Raw genomic sequence first — 15988 nt, forward strand, 5'->3', positions numbered from 1 at the left:
GAATACATGTGCATTCATACAAATTGTTACATGGAGCCCATGTAAGGGACAGTAGCTGATAAAGTTTCAATTGAAATTCATAATTCACATAATACCATTTCCCAGCAGTGAAATCACACATTCTTGCACAGTCTTGTAAAATCCCATATTGGCTTTAACACATTAAACATAAAGAGCATACAGCAGAGCGAAGCCTAGTAATCCAACAAATCTCACTGATTGATGCCTTCCTGGCTGGGAATCAGGTCCAGCATTCAAGATCTTTCCTGAGAGAATACAAGTTCATTATTAGTTCCTGAAAGTCACCAGTGCAACTCGACAGCGTCAGCCAAAGGTCAAAAAGAATGCTGACCTGAATTCATTGTTGTGTCCCGGTTTTAGTAAGGTGAAGACCCAAATGCAGATGCACTCACATGAGGCAGGAAATGGGGAAACAAAAAGTGAGCTTCACTATATAAAAAGTCGAATGCGTACAAAAACCAAGGACTCTAGACACAAAAAGCTAGTCAAAAAAGACAAAAGTAGCATCTAAAAAGCTCAAAGTGCAAAGAAAAAGCAAAGTTCTAATCAAAAAGTGAAGCAAGAAATCAAACTCCGAAACATACCAGACGGGGGACCAAGAAGGGGTGCCGGGGTAACATGGAACTAGACAGACAGGTAACATCACGGAATGAACTGACAACACAACACATGAGGGAGAACAATGACTACACAGGAACACTGACGAGGAGATCAGGAACAGGTGAGGTGAGTGAGGATGGAAAAGGAAAAACACACAGGAGAAACTGAAGAGCAGTTTCCTTTTGTTACCTCACCTGTCCTTTCCTGTTTCCTGTTTCAGAAAGCAGGTTTAGTGAAAACCCTGAGTTAGTCAACCCTGAGATGAGGGAAACTCTTGTTTTACCCATGCAGGCAACATACGCCATCAAACTAACCTGCTCGCTGGCAGGTTTGCTTCAATTAACCCTGAGTTTCCCCTGCTCTTAAGTTGAAGCCTGCAGACTGAAGGCAGTGGCAGACATGGCGCGTCCATTTCTCGAGGAGCCAGTTGATGTCGAAGCGCAAATACTCTGCAGAAATCTCCGTCGGAGATTATCAGACCCTGATTGGATGTTTTATCATTCTCTGATGAGTACCTGTTTGAGCTGTTCCATTTCTCTGCACCATCAATAATTTATCTAAACAATATTCTCGGCCCTCACGTCGCTCAAATGACATCGTGGAAATGCTCTCAGTTCCGAGCAAATACTTTCTAATGACTTTTTTGTACAGCACTGGTGATGTACAGCATGTGTCCAAGGCAACTGTCTGTCGGGCTGTCAGAAATGTGACAGTGGCACTGAAACGACTACTATACACGTTTGAAGTGTTCCCAAGTCACAGACCCACCAGACATCTCAAGGAAGTGTTCAACAGAATTGCAGGTATCAGTGTAAGCAATAATTAATGTAATGTTCTAAAGCTTTGAGACTCAGAGCACTAATCAGTCAATTTGATATATTTTAGGGTTTCAAGGTGTGATTGGCTGCATTGATGGCACTCACATTCCCATCATAGCTCCTTCAATAAATGAAGATTATGTGAATAGGAGGTCTGTCCATAGCATTAATATACAGGTAAGCCAAAATAGTAGCTTTTAACATTCCAAATGAAATATACTTAAATACAGCTACTGCAGCTAACTGCTGTTCTCCACTGTGAAGATCATATGTGATGCAGCCTACATGATCAGCAATGTGGAAGCAAAGTGGCCTGGGTCTGTGCATGACTCGAATTTTTCGTGAGTCTACACTGAGTGATAGATTTGACTGTGGTGAGTTTATATACAGTAAAGTTATATCATATGATCAATATTTTGTTTCCTCCTATTGCAACTGAAACATTAAACTGCATCTTGTGTTATCACAGGAGAGTTTGATGGTTACCTACTCGGAGACAGAGGGTACCCCTGCCAGCCCCATCTGCTGACCCCTTACCCTGACCCTGAGCCCGGCCCACAGCATCACTACAGCGTAGCTCACTGCAGGACATGGGCCAGGGTGGAGATGACCATTGGGATGCTCAAGACCCGATTCCAGTGCCTTCGTAGGCTCAGGGTCACCTCAGAAAGGGCTTGTGACATCATAGTGACATGTGTAATCCTACACAACACAATCAGAGGGGAACAATGTCCTGCTCTTTCCCCTGATGATCCAGACAATAATCCTAACCCCCCTGCTGATGCACGAGATGGAAGAGCTGTTGAGAGACGTGATATGCTTCAATCATTTCTAACTGACCCATCACCTCCCCAGTGTCAAAGAAAGACAATATGCCTCTTATTTTATGAGGTCTTCTTTATTTCCTGGAAGTACAAATGTTGTACAGTTAATCTTTTGTTGTTGAGACAATTAAAATCATCCATCCGTTGGGGCATCACCCACCTTTAACTGATGATCCAGCAGTTGTATCTCCATTTGTGTCTTTTTGATCTGCAGCTTTATGTGATCCATTTCCAGAATTGATTTCAATGATAATTGAAAGTACACCTTGTGCAGTTGTTTCACAGGGAGCTATAGGAACACTAATTACATTGAGTTTCACAGTGCCATGTCTACTTAGTGTCATAGTAAGTTGTGGGTCAATGCTGAACAACATCTTACTGAGCAAAGCTGTGCTGTGGAGGATGATGGACCCTCTTCCTCATTGTAATTTCCAGCATTGCTCTGTTAGAGAGAAAGAAGCTGAAAGTTGCATTGTGGAACAACACTATCATTAACTGAAACCAAAGTGATTTCAAAAAGTTGTAAACCTCAACAGGCCTTTCTGCATCTGATCTCTCTGTGGCGGCAGATAGGGTGTCTTCATCCTCCTCCTGTAATAACACAGAATTTTTATGTTATATTCTACCCATCATGAAAACTCTGTGGAATATTAAGAGTAATACAACAGCATGGATGTGTGTTATAGCAGAAGGCTCCGAGAGACAGATTACACCATTAGTAACTGGTAGAAGAAGATTAGTCAGTTGATGATTACCCAGAAAAGTGCCCCAGCTAATGTATATTTCTTTTTTACAATACTGTGCAGGTCCCATCACAATTTTTCAGACCCTGAGTCACCTTGAAATAGACTGATATCTGAGAGCAAAAACAGTCACTTACAGAGAACTGTAGCCTACTGCTACAACAAAAAGCAGTGCGCCAAGTTGCCAAGTTGTGTCTATGATGAATGGATGGCCATTACTGGGCTAACACTAGAAAAAGGATGAATGTACATATGCCATTCATTTGAATAACTTACCTCTTATGTAGGCCCTTGTGTCCTGCGGCGTGGCTGGCTCTGATGAGCTCCCCCCAGAGATGCCCTCAGCAATAGGACGCCCACTGTTCTGACTGAGGGCCATCTCTTCAGCCTCTGTGAGCGGTGGTGGTGCACTGCCACCTGTTTTGCAGGCCTCAGCCTTTTTTCTGTTGGCTTTACTGGAGGTCAAATTTGAACATATCCAGAAAACACAAATTTGGAGACATGCACGTACAACAGGCATTTAGGTGTGGCTTTCATATAGACAATATTAAACACTGGCAGTGATGGGATGGCTGAAGATTCGGCTTTTTCTTTGTTTAGGGGATTTCCCTAATTACGTAAATAACGCTATCATATGTTGATTGTAGCCACTGAAGCCACTTTTTGTGCCTGTTGGGTTGCACCTGTGCACTCACACACATATAGTTGAATGAGTGGAACACTCAAGACGAAACATTTCCTTTTTTTCTCCAATTGATACTCGCGCATTGACTCAGTCAGCAATTTTCTGCCACACAAGCTCTCGCTCTTTTGCTGCTGCCACAGTATTACTTTGTCTTTTAAAAATATGCAAATTTTCTGCATATGCGGTCATTAATATTTCTAACTCCACAGGAGAGAAGTAGGAGGATCGAGGCTTTTTTTCACCTGTTGCCATGGTGGATCATGTTATCTGCGTTCCATTGATGAGGGCTTTTTATATCCTCATGCACGAGCTTCACTCAGGGTTACCTTGACTCAGAGTTGATTGAACTAATTGTTAACACCTGTTCTGAAACCGAAAACTCTGAGTTTGTCAGCTCAGAGTTGGTCAAGCTGAGGGGTATTGCACAAAAGTAGAATAAAGAGATCCAGGATAACTGAGCAAGCGCGGCTTGACCTAGTCGGCTCGGCGCATCCTGGCTTAATTGGTTGCACGTTTGCCGAGCCAGGATGAAAAGGCGCGGCTATGTCAAGCCAGGTGAAGATAGTTGGGATAAGTGCGTGTTCATGGCATACTTAAATAGACCTCGCGATCGCCCACAGAATCACCGATGGGAAAATGGATAAAAGTTGCGCGTCATATTTCACGGCTGCTGAACAACAGCTCCTTATGGAGTTATATGAAGAGGTGAAAGATATTATAAAAAAAAAAAGGCAATTACCAGTGCCGTAATTAAAGAATGAGAGAAAGACTGGCAGACATTAGCAGGCTGGCTTAATGCATAAGTAGTTTAAAACTGTACAATTAATAAACAGTGCTCCACTGGAACTGTCATAATTAGGCCACAATTAAAGGACTAAAGGAGATATTTTTCAAGTCCACTTATCAACTGTTATACACTTTGCTTTAAATTTGGCAAGTAGAGGTGCATGTTACTCATGTTGAAATGTAGAGTATGATGAAGTGCAAACAATTATCCACAATGTTTGTAATTTAATCTATTTTTCTCATGTTATGTTTTTATCTATTTTATCTTTCTATCCTTCATAAAGAACAAACTTGTCTGGCCATAAAAGGACCTGGCAGCAAATTCAAATTAAATACAAGAACATTTTGCAGGCTGGTAAGTGACTTTAAAGTAGATAACAGTGAACAAATTAGGTGAATAGATCAGCTGTCTGCTGAATGTCTGTATGATTGTGTAACGAAGTGCATTTCGTTACTTGTACATTTTGCACATGTGGGTAATTATGTTCTTTTGCACAATAACTCGGAAGGTACAGTAATGACGGCACTTTGCACTTTAGTCACGATAGCACTTTATTTGCCAAAGTTTGGACAGTACATTTTGCACATTGCGTATTTGCACAGTTCATACAGATATTTACAGTACTCTTTTATTGAATAGTTGAGTTATCTATTAGAGCTTGTGACCGCAGGTGATTGCATGTCTTCGGGCAGGTGCGGCACTCGGCAATCGGCTCTGCCTGCAAGAGAGTAGAGCGAAGTTGAGCTCCGACGGAAAGACTGTGTGTAACTGAGAGGATAACAGTGTGAAGCATGTGCAGAGTTTATTGGTAAATATGTGTGGTGCAATAGCGGGTGGTATAAGTGTGAATGCTGTACGAGTACGAAGTTGTTTGTGTTAACACTTACCTGTCCGGTCCTGTGTCTGCTCCAGGGTGCGCGGCCAAAAGATTACCCCGGGGGCACGGGCACCGTGATAAACGTTCCGGGAGAGACCAAGTGGCCGGATAGGAAGGGGGGGGGGGGGGGGGGATTTCAAATGTTTGGTGGTTCTGTTATTTATTGTAAATGTATTTTATAGATTTATTGGCAGGGGCACATCAGGAACAGAAGAGGGGTGAAGCGTTTGTGCTAAAGGTAAAAGGGGAAAGTGTCAAATAGCCATTTGGGCAGATGTAAATTTACCTCAGTAGTGGAAGAGTCCAGTCATGGTTAATTGGTAGCACAGTATATAACGCGCCATTTTACCATCTGTCGGTGTTGCTGGTTAAACCTATGACGCTCACCATACTTTCGTCTGTTGTCTGATATCTGAGTGCAGTGAATAAAGAAAATGTAAAATTGGAAAACCTGACCATCTCCTTGACTTTTCTTCGGCATCATCCAGCCGCTCACCGGTCGCCCTCTCACAGATTGTAGCAGTATAGTATAAACAATGACTACGTATAAAAAGCCTATAGAAGTGGCACAGGGGGCGGCCCACCAAGCCAGAATATGAGCCCAGCGGAGGAGCTGGCACTCCATTTAAATAAAGGGAGGCCAGTGATGGAGGGGATCCAGGGAGGGACAGTAACAGACTCTGTCCCAGCCACAGAAACTGTCCGCTTCATACAAGGTACATATTGCAGTACTACTGCACATGGAACACCATCAAATAACTATATTATACTGTCTGACTTTGGATTTCCTTGCAGTGTCTGGGAACACCCTTACACTTTTGGAGCCACCAGAAGATGATCTGGTTAGTACACTGTATTGAAATCACAGGCTTGGTATGTCCTGTGAAATCTTAATTCAAGTTCTCTCAATACATGTATGTGTATGGCAGGGGGAAGGCACATCTGCAGCTGCAGAATGCACTTCTGCAGATGAGGAGACTGTGTCACTGGACTCCAGAAGGCTTGAGGTCAGTTTTATGGAAATATCATACTTATCTAGTCCATAAAGTATGAAGTCAGTGATGTGGTGCCAATAGAAAAAATATGTGTAACAGGACCCACATGCTGCACAGTCCCCTAAGCAGCCTGGGGACATTGTGAGTATTGGCTAAATTAAATTCAAATTAAAGAAGAGAAAGCTCCAAGAAATGGAGCTGGAGCTTGAGATCGAACACAGAAAGAGAAGTGAGTATTTCAGCGCACACAGTAACCATAACTGCAATACAGTGTTTTAATCGTTGTTGCTTTTGCTCTCTCTATTCCAGGATCCAAGCAACCAAGAAAAGTGACTGCCAAATAAAAAAAAATCAATTAGAAAACATTGTGGTGTCCTCCCTTTTTCATTAATGTGAAGTAGAATTTAAAATAACCACCAATGCTAAATGAAATGCGCACACACAGTAACTTTCAAGATATTTTATTAAGGATAGGCTAAATCCAAAAATTACGTGAAAAAACTTGCAATATATTGCTCCCTGATGAGTCTGCCATTAATGTTGTCTGGGAAGATGGGAGCATTTTTCCAGGCACTGAAAGCCAGATTTCAGAAGGCCAAAGGTCATCTCGATTCGAGCCCTTGTCTTGCTGTGTGCATGGTTGTAGGCCTGCTTTGGTAGGGTTAGGGGAAGAGGCTGACATTTGATCGGGAATCCCACGGCTCACGGGATTCCCGCGGGATGGAAGTCAACTTTACTATTAATCACGTGATTGGGACGGTACAGGATCAAAAGTTAACGGGAGCAGACGGGAGCGGGAACTAGGGTTGGGCGGATCGAATCCAAATATTGATAATATTGATACCAGCGTTGGTATTGATATTTAGTTGCTACCAGCGTAATGAGATCGATACTTTAGTTTCACTTTCTCTCTCTTATGCACTGCGGCGGTTTCATTAAAGTGGCGACCTGCTGTCTGTGTCCGCTGCTTTCAAGTGCCGCTGCTCAGAGCGGAGCAGCACTGAAGCAGCTCAGCCGAGACGGAGCCGAAGACGAGCCGTGTGGTTATATTTTCAGGCCGATAATGACACAACGGAGACCTGTATCATTTGTAAGAAGGGAGTAAAATACAGTGGTAACACTACAGATTTGTTCAAGCACGTGAGAAATCACGCGGAAGGAAACAAGGAACTAAAGAAACGGAGAGAGGAGAGAAATCCCACACCTGACCCTGACAGACCCAGAGACAGACCCAGAAGCCTTTCAGTCCAGCAATGTCCAGGTGGATAATAGTGGTGAAAATAATATTTTAGTCATCTTCATCTTTAGTTAATATTAATTTTCAAAGTGCAACTGGTCATTTATCATTTGTTAGCCAACTCAAAAAGTATAAATAAGACTTAGACCATGATAATAATAACATGGTTAATAACCTTGATACATTCCTATTGAAACCTGTATTTAAATGAATACATTAGCTGGAATTTAAATAGATCCTAATAGCAGAAGAAAAAAAATGGGAGCGGGATGGGAGCGGGAGTCATTTCACCAGGAGTGGGACGGGACAGGAATCTTTTTGAACTCTGGCCCGGGATTGGGACGGGACAAGATTTTTTTCTGTGGGAGCGGGACGGGACAGGAGTGAAAATCCACTCCCGTGTAACCCTCTAGTTTGGGGGTCCGCAAGCGGAGTCAAGAGGAATGACTCGCAGGCATAGCCTTTTGGCTCCCAGCAGCACACCAGAGAATTCGCCTGATAATGCAAGATATCATTTAGAAAACTACACGGCAGAGTTAAACACTCATGATGTCCAAGGTGCTTACAGTACAAATAAAATGTTTGGCTTACCTTGTGAAAGTCTCTCGTAAATTGGACTAGCCCGAAAGACTCTGGAGTCATGCACTGAGCCAGGACACTTTGCCTCTAAATTGTTGACAAGGCAGTCAGTCATCACAAATCATCTGAAATGTGAAGTTGTAACCTATTAAGGTCATTTAATGCACAGAATGTATTTATGTAGGTCATAGTAACCACAAATCACTCTTACCTGAACATTGATGCTGTGGAAGGATTTCCTGTTAATGTAATCTCCCTCATGTTCTCCTGAGGGGCGTTTGATCCTGATGTGTGTGCAATCCACTGCACCAGTGATGTTGGGGAAAGCTGTAACAAAAAATAGTGAGTATCACACTGTGACTGATCAAAGTAGAAACTAATGTTTGCACGTCGAAATTGAGGTTACCTGCAATCTTGTAAAACTCCTTGATGTGGAGGGGTCTTCTGTGCTCAGGGAAGGTGATGAATACGTCGGTGAATGACTTCAGCACCAGACAAACGCGTCTTATTGTGCGGCAAATGGTTCCTTTATTGAGGTTCTCTGCATCCCCAACAGAATAAAGGAAACTCCCACTTGCAAAAAATCTCAATTTAACACAAACCATCTGTGGAACAGTGAGAGCATGGCTTTGTGCAGTATGGTGGTGTATTTTTGGACTCAGCAGTCTACATAAATATCCCAGTCCATCACCTGAGAATCTGTATCTCAGAGATACAGATTCTCAGGCCTTTGGAGATGACTATCTCATTATGATAGTCATCTCCAAAGGCCAATGGGTCTGACCTGTCCCGGAAGACTCTTTCATGCCTAAATGCTCATCTGAGGATTAGGGCTTCCTCATCCAGTACATCCTCCAAAAAAGGGCAAGCCATTATGAAAAGGGAACAGGTGAATGGGAGCTGAACCTATATATACACACTATATTGCCCTCATCACAGATTTCATTGAAAACACCTTAGCAACTTCATCGGCTGTCTTTTGTAATCTCAATTACTGCAATATAACACATATTTATGAAACCTCTGGCAGCAATTTGACAAGCAGTCTTCATTAGCATAGCAATATAACACTTGGCCCGAGTAATAATACTACCACTTGAATCAGTATAAAAAGACTGTTGCAATCACAAACAGCCAACAGATTTAAATAAAATGACAAATGACAATATATATGTAATATTTTAATGCAGGATAATTAAAATGATGCAACATACTTAGAAAGACCATGGACATGCTGTAAAACACATTAATTCCTCACAGGATTGACAGTGGAAATACAGGTGAGCCACTAGGATTAATCTTAGCCTAGCTGTTAGCCTGGTCTGGAGCAGGCTAGCTGCAGAGTATAAATCACCATAGTAACTTGGCAAGGTTAAGTTTGACCTGCTTTCATGCAACCGACTTGAGCCTAAATTCAGCCAGGATAACCAACATATCCCGGCTTAATCCCTTATCTTGGTTTTGTGCAATACCCCTCTAGAGTTCAGGTTTATACTCAGAGTTTGTTAAACTTGCTTCTTGAAACAGGCTCCAGGAAGAGACACACAAGGGCACGGTTTCAAAATAAAACAAAGCACAACAAGATGACACTGAATTATAACAGACATTCCCACCAGCCTCAGCTGTAATCTATGCTTAGAGCTAAATAACAAATGTTTGCATTGCTAATACGCTAAACCAACACGCACGTGGTAAATGTTAAACCTGTTTGCCATCAACATGCTAGCATTGTCATTGTTAGCATGTAAGCATGGTGATGTGAGCATTTAGTTCATTTTGTTCTCATTGATGAATGCAACAAGTTCTCTTGAAGCACCTTTAAACGTACATGGTACACGATCTATTTACCGTATGCTCTGCACAAGCCTCATTCTAACCAATATCCCTGCTCTCGGTGGTTTAAATCACACACTGCCATGGGATGTGCACAGGCCAGGACATGATGGCTCTGCCTGGCCTGGGCAAATTCCATGCTAGTTTGTGATGTTCAAAGTTGACAAGAACTTGGCACAGAAATGTTGCCTTTAAACCAGTCATTTCTTAAGGTTTACGCTTGATGGAGGTTCCCCAGAAGAGCATTTACGTGTGAGGTGTTCTTGCACAATACCCAAAGGCTATGAACACAGAAAAGGCAAGTCGAAACAAAGGACATCTGTTTCATTCAATCGCCCTTTCACTGATAACAATGATGATGTGGTTGCCAAAGGCAGTTATAACTATAATACTGGTAATGATTAACAAGACTGCATTCTTTGCGCATCAGTAAACATTAATAAAAGCTTTGTAGATGGCCTTGGATAAGGGAACATTTATCTTACACAACACAGCATTCAAGAGCGAAGAGCAATTCAAGACCGTACTAAACTTCAAGATGTACTGCTCGTTGAGTAGGGCCTTTAGGTCGCTGGTATACCATGGGTTTGTTGTTGGGGTAGCAGCAGACCTCCTTAGTGGGAATGAAGTTGTCCATGATGAACTCATTGTATTCTGAAATGCAGTCAGTAAGGCCATCAATGTCCTTGCAGTGTGGTTTGTACAGTGCATCCCAGTCAATGACTTCTAGGGCTCCCTGCAGTGTTTCCATTACCCCCCGGGGGACCATTTCCTAACAGACCTCACTGGTTGCTGCTGAACCACAGGCTTGTAGGATGGAGAGAGCAGGACGAGGCTGTGGTCTGACCTGCCATGAAGTCCCACTGTCACAGCGTGAATGACTTCATGTGCTGCTTCTGTGAATGCTCCCTCTCTGTTTAGAAGCTGACGCCAACTGTGCATTCTGGCTGTGAAAACTTAGAATAATGTCCACAATATCTGAAAACTGTGAAATAATGAAGGGCTTGTTGAAATGCTATGGCCAAACTGAATTGGTGGCTTTAATTTATTTGACGTCGACAATGACAATGACAATGAAGCTTCCTTATAGTTGGGTGAGAACGATGCATTTAAAATAGAATGTCAGCTGATTATGAAGAGATGTTACAGTGAGATTTAATCAAATACTCTGAATCGGACTGAGAAATTCAATAAATCTCAATGTATCAATAATTGGGAACATTTAAATATTTAAAAGGAGTTTCTGGCATGAATGAATGAAAAGATAAGTCAAATATAGTTAAAATGTTGGGAAATATACTGTGTGTGTTTGTGTGCATGTGAGTGCGCGCTTAAGCATGCATCTTTGGTTGTATATGTGTGTGTGTGTGTGTGTGTACATCTGTGGTCATGTGTGCATGCTTACACATGCATATTTGACTGCATTTGGTGTGTGTGTGTGTGTGTGTGTGTGTGTGTGTGTGTGTGTGTGTATTCAACTGACTCACTGATAAATCTGTCTCTGTTTGGCCCAGTTGATCTCAGTTGCCCCAGTGACGGCAACCAGGTTGTGCAAGTGATTTTAGCTGAGGCTCACCTCACAGTATCTGCTTCTCCATCCAAAACAGCAACTGCTATGACTCAGATAATGATATGGTAGAGACTATGAGAGTCTTGTGAGCACGATGTAAAATTTTTGTTTGTCGGTGGTCAAAAACATGTCTTGTGGAGCAGTTCAGAGTAGTGGATGTGTTTGCCTGCCTCCAGATATTTTTGCTCTCAGTTAAATGGGACTGAATGCAGCAGTTGGTCGGTGTTCCTGTCATTTAAAAGCCCACAGAGCCAAAAGTTTTTGTCTGATCGCCTTCGGAGAACCCCTTAGACAGGGTCAGTTTTCACAAAATCAGAACCCCGAAGGCATTTTGTGAATATTTATAATATACAACATTTCTAGGGGTATTAAGGGGTGCTGAATCCAATCTGCTGTATATGAAGCTCAAAAATTATCAAGTTATGAGTTCAACAATCTGTTAATAAGTAGTAGTGTGCAGTCTAGCAGCAATCCCCTATACACATAACTGCAGCTGCAGCGTTGGCTGAGGCATCCCTTGGTACACCCACATGAAGTGAACTCCCTGCAGGCTTTAGGCATGGGTGGCAGAGATAGCAGCAGCACTAACTGACCTTCCTTGTGCATCCATCCCATTTCATCCGATAGAGGAAGATCAGGATGTGGCAGGTGAGCTTGGTTCCAGATTGTCGCTTGATAGTATTATCCAGTACATGACATTCGCAAGTTACTATCTGTTGCTCAAGTGGACACACTCCTAGCCTTCCATGCCATTACTGGCTGTGATAGTGTGTCTCAGTTCAGCGGTCACGGAAAGAAAACAGCCTGGCAGGTATTTGAGCAACATCACACTGATCTTACAGGCCTTGGGAAGGGCCCTCTCACGGAAGATGTTTTGAATTCCACAGAGAAATTCATCTGTAAGAAGTACGGTGTGCCCGAGGTTGATACATGCAACAAAGCAAGAGAGAAGTTGTTTTGCCAAGGTCGCCCACAAGAGACTCTGCCACCAACCTTAGATGCAGTGAAGTTTCATATCATGCATTCACACTATCAAGCGACAATCTGGGACCAGATTCAGATTCAGATTCAGATTCAGATTCAGATTCATGATTTATTGTCCCCGAGGGGAAATTCATTTTCACAGTTCTGTTCCAGACAAAGACACCAGCACACGTGACCACCAAGCTCACCAGCCACATCCTGATCTTCCTCCAGTGGATGAAATGGGATGGATGCACAAGGAAGGTCAGTTAGTGCTGCTGCTACTGTCTCTGCCACCCATGCCTAAAGCCTGCAGGGAGTTCACTTCATGTGGGTGTACCCAGGGATACCTCAGCCAACGCTGCAGCTGCAGGTATTTGTATAGGGGATTATCTGATGTTGAGCAATGTGGGCAAGATTGTACAAATATGATAGACTGGTAGAGAATATCAGCCTGCTAGACTGCACACTACTACTTATTAAGATTGTTGAACCCATAACCTGATAATTGTGAACCTCTAACTGAGGAAAAAAGAAACACAGAAACAAAATAAGAGTCAGGATAACTAAAATGTATTCCAATGTACCTGCACTGTTTGTAATTTTTCTATTCTATTCTATTCTATTCTATTCAGAAAGATTCACATGGAATGTATGGAAGCATGCAACTGCAGGAAACATGACAACCCTTGCCAGAACACGGAAGAAAACTGTGAATAAGCTGTTATTTGATTTATTTGGATACCCATTAGCTGCATCAAAACTGCAGCTATTCTTCCTGGGGTCTGACATAAAATGTACAGCACATCAAATCAAAAGATTAAAAGCTAACTTAAAGAGTTGGCATTAAGAGTAAAGTCACTGTAATGGATAAAACTTATTTATCACTAGTGACCACCTTTTTCCCTATTGTATGACTTTCAAGCTGATTATTGACATTTGATCTAAATCAGGACAGGATGTTAAAAGGATGTTTGAAAACCTGTGAAAACACATTAGGTTTGTACCTTGCATAGTCAAGAAGACATGCACTTTGTGGGTGGCTGGGGGTGGTTTGGGGTTATATTTGGGGATGACCAGGGTTCCATTACAGCACATTTGACCTCAAAATACAAAGTAAAAGAAGCCTGATAATAAAAAAATATTAATAATGATAAAAATAATAGCTGAGCAGTTATTCACTAAACAATTATTTTTGCAATATCTAAGCAGTTTCTTCACATTACATCTCAAATCTGAATATGCCATCGGATTGCTCATGTAGGAAAACCTACAAAAGCACATTTAATTCATGTTTTGACCTTGTCTAGTCAAAAAGATACACTGAAAAGTTGAATTCAGCCTGGCGGTGGTGGCCATGTTGGATTTCTCAAATTTTGAGGCATTTTGGGGCATTTCTGAGCTTCATATACAGCAGATTTGAATTCAGCAACCCTTAATACCCCTAGAAATGTTGTATATTATAAATATTCACAAAATGGCTCCACCACTTTAAATAAGCACATTTTCAGAAATTCTGCCTAGACTACCTGTAGCAACAAGCAGGAGTGTTCCTACAAGCTGGTGTCGTTATTTTTCTGCCCGGTTGAAGACGATGGAAGCGAGGGCTAGTTGAAGACAAGGTTTTTAGATTTTTTTGAGCTCCGCCCCACTCTGTCAGTTGGCTCCTCCACTTCCACTCTGGCTGTCAACACTCCACCCCATACACACCAATGCAAAAATCTAAAAGTGGCTGAAAAGTTATCAATGTGTGAACTGCGACTGTGCAAAAAGTTTGAATGCTGTGAAAAAGTTGAATTAATGTATGAAAGTCCTAATCTTTGTGAGCGTTTCACAATTTGATTGGAGTTTCTATGAGAATGTATGAAGGAGGGAGACGAGTTGGGAAATGAGTGGGTTTGAAGAGTTTTCTCATTGACTACCATTATAATTGCGATGCAACAAATCTTCAAAGTTGAATATTTTTTATATATTATTTTATTATTTTTATTATTTTTAAGTTTTAATGGGGTTTGAAAGATGAATGCAACCCTGAATGTTAACAAATTGTTGAATATTTGAGAGTTTGAATGGAGTTTCTATCCGGAAGTGAAAATGCTTGAAAAAGTGTGAAAATGGGGGATTTTTGAACATTTGCTCATCGGCTGCATGAGAAAAAATGGCTGGAAACTTCAAATATCTCTGAAATTATGAATGATTTTAATGACAAAAATAGACTTGGTCAATTCCCAATAGAGATGAATATTTGGTGTTAAAATTGAGTGAATACGTTAAAAAATGTGGAAGGAGTTCAGGGCCCAAAATAGACCCAGAAGATATAATGATAAGAAAAATGAAAATTAAAGAATTAAACATTTTAAAATTTGTGAAAGCCTCCTGCATTCACAACCATTTAGTCAGATTAGTAGGACAACAACTCGCGCTTTTAGAACTACTGGGAATTACTGTTAAGCACTGGTAACAAACTACAGAGTATGGTTAAAGCAGAATAAAGATGTTTGGTCAGTAAATATATGGGAATTAAGCTGACTTGACACTTTTGCATTTGTATTAACTTTCGATCAAAACAAACATTAGTTCACAAGGTAATTATGGATGTCATGTCTTTATATAGATAACAGAACATGGTCAGAATTTGTGTTGTAATGTGTTCATAACTGAAGATGCACTAAGTAAGAGAAAGGTTTAATTTCTCTGCCTTTATAATGGGTGGGATGCTATAAAGAAATTATTGAATTTCCGTGCCCGTCTTTGGTCATAGTTAATGACAAACCGTGTATGGAATATGATCATAATTTCATTATTTTTCTGAACTTGAATGTCTTGAAGATTGAACATGTCTTTTGGAAAACTGGATGATTGATGACATTTTGTGCTCCCAAATACAAAGACACATATTTAACTCTTGCCAAGATCTAACTTCTGGGTGTGGACATTCAGCGGAGCTACAAGCAGAGGGCTTGTCGGTTCAGCGGTAGTCGTCAACATCACAACAGAGCCTCTGTTATCATCAAACAATAAATTAATGATACATGAAAAGAGCTGATACAATAGCATGCAGTTATCACATGTTAGAAGCCATATCCATCTTGAGCACATTATACTGTGCAGTTGGCATATTATATGGGGTGAAATCAGCAGTGTCAATAGAGTCAGATGCCTCAAGCGGAGGAGGCGAGAGCTTTTTGCCATTTGCGTGCAAGAGGGAAAGTGCAAGAGGGGCAGGGCACTGAATGGGCATTGTGCGTCTATTCCCGGGGCTTTTGGACACAACTTTACCACGCTACCAGGCTGGAAGAGCAGATTTCTTTTTCCTCCTTCACAGTCAGAGTGAGGAAGAGCTGGAGGCAGTATCCGGGGAGAGGGAAGTCTGGGTGTCCCTGCTCAGGCAGCTGCCCCCGCGACCCGGCCCCGGATAAGCGGATGAAAATGGATGGATGGATGGACAGTCAGAGT

At 41.7% G+C, this 15988-nt stretch overlaps 1 pseudogene; it reads right to left on the reverse strand.

The window, feature by feature from the left end:
* Positions 1–7996: 7996 nt before the first annotated feature.
* On the reverse strand, positions 7997–9039 carry LOC115575128 (putative nuclease HARBI1; annotated as a pseudogene).
* Between the last annotated feature and the right edge of the window lie 6949 nt (positions 9040–15988).

The sequence above is a fragment of the Sparus aurata genome, chromosome 23, assembly GCF_900880675.1.
Source record: "Sparus aurata chromosome 23, fSpaAur1.1, whole genome shotgun sequence".
Classification (NCBI taxonomy): domain Eukaryota; kingdom Metazoa; phylum Chordata; class Actinopteri; order Spariformes; family Sparidae; genus Sparus; species Sparus aurata.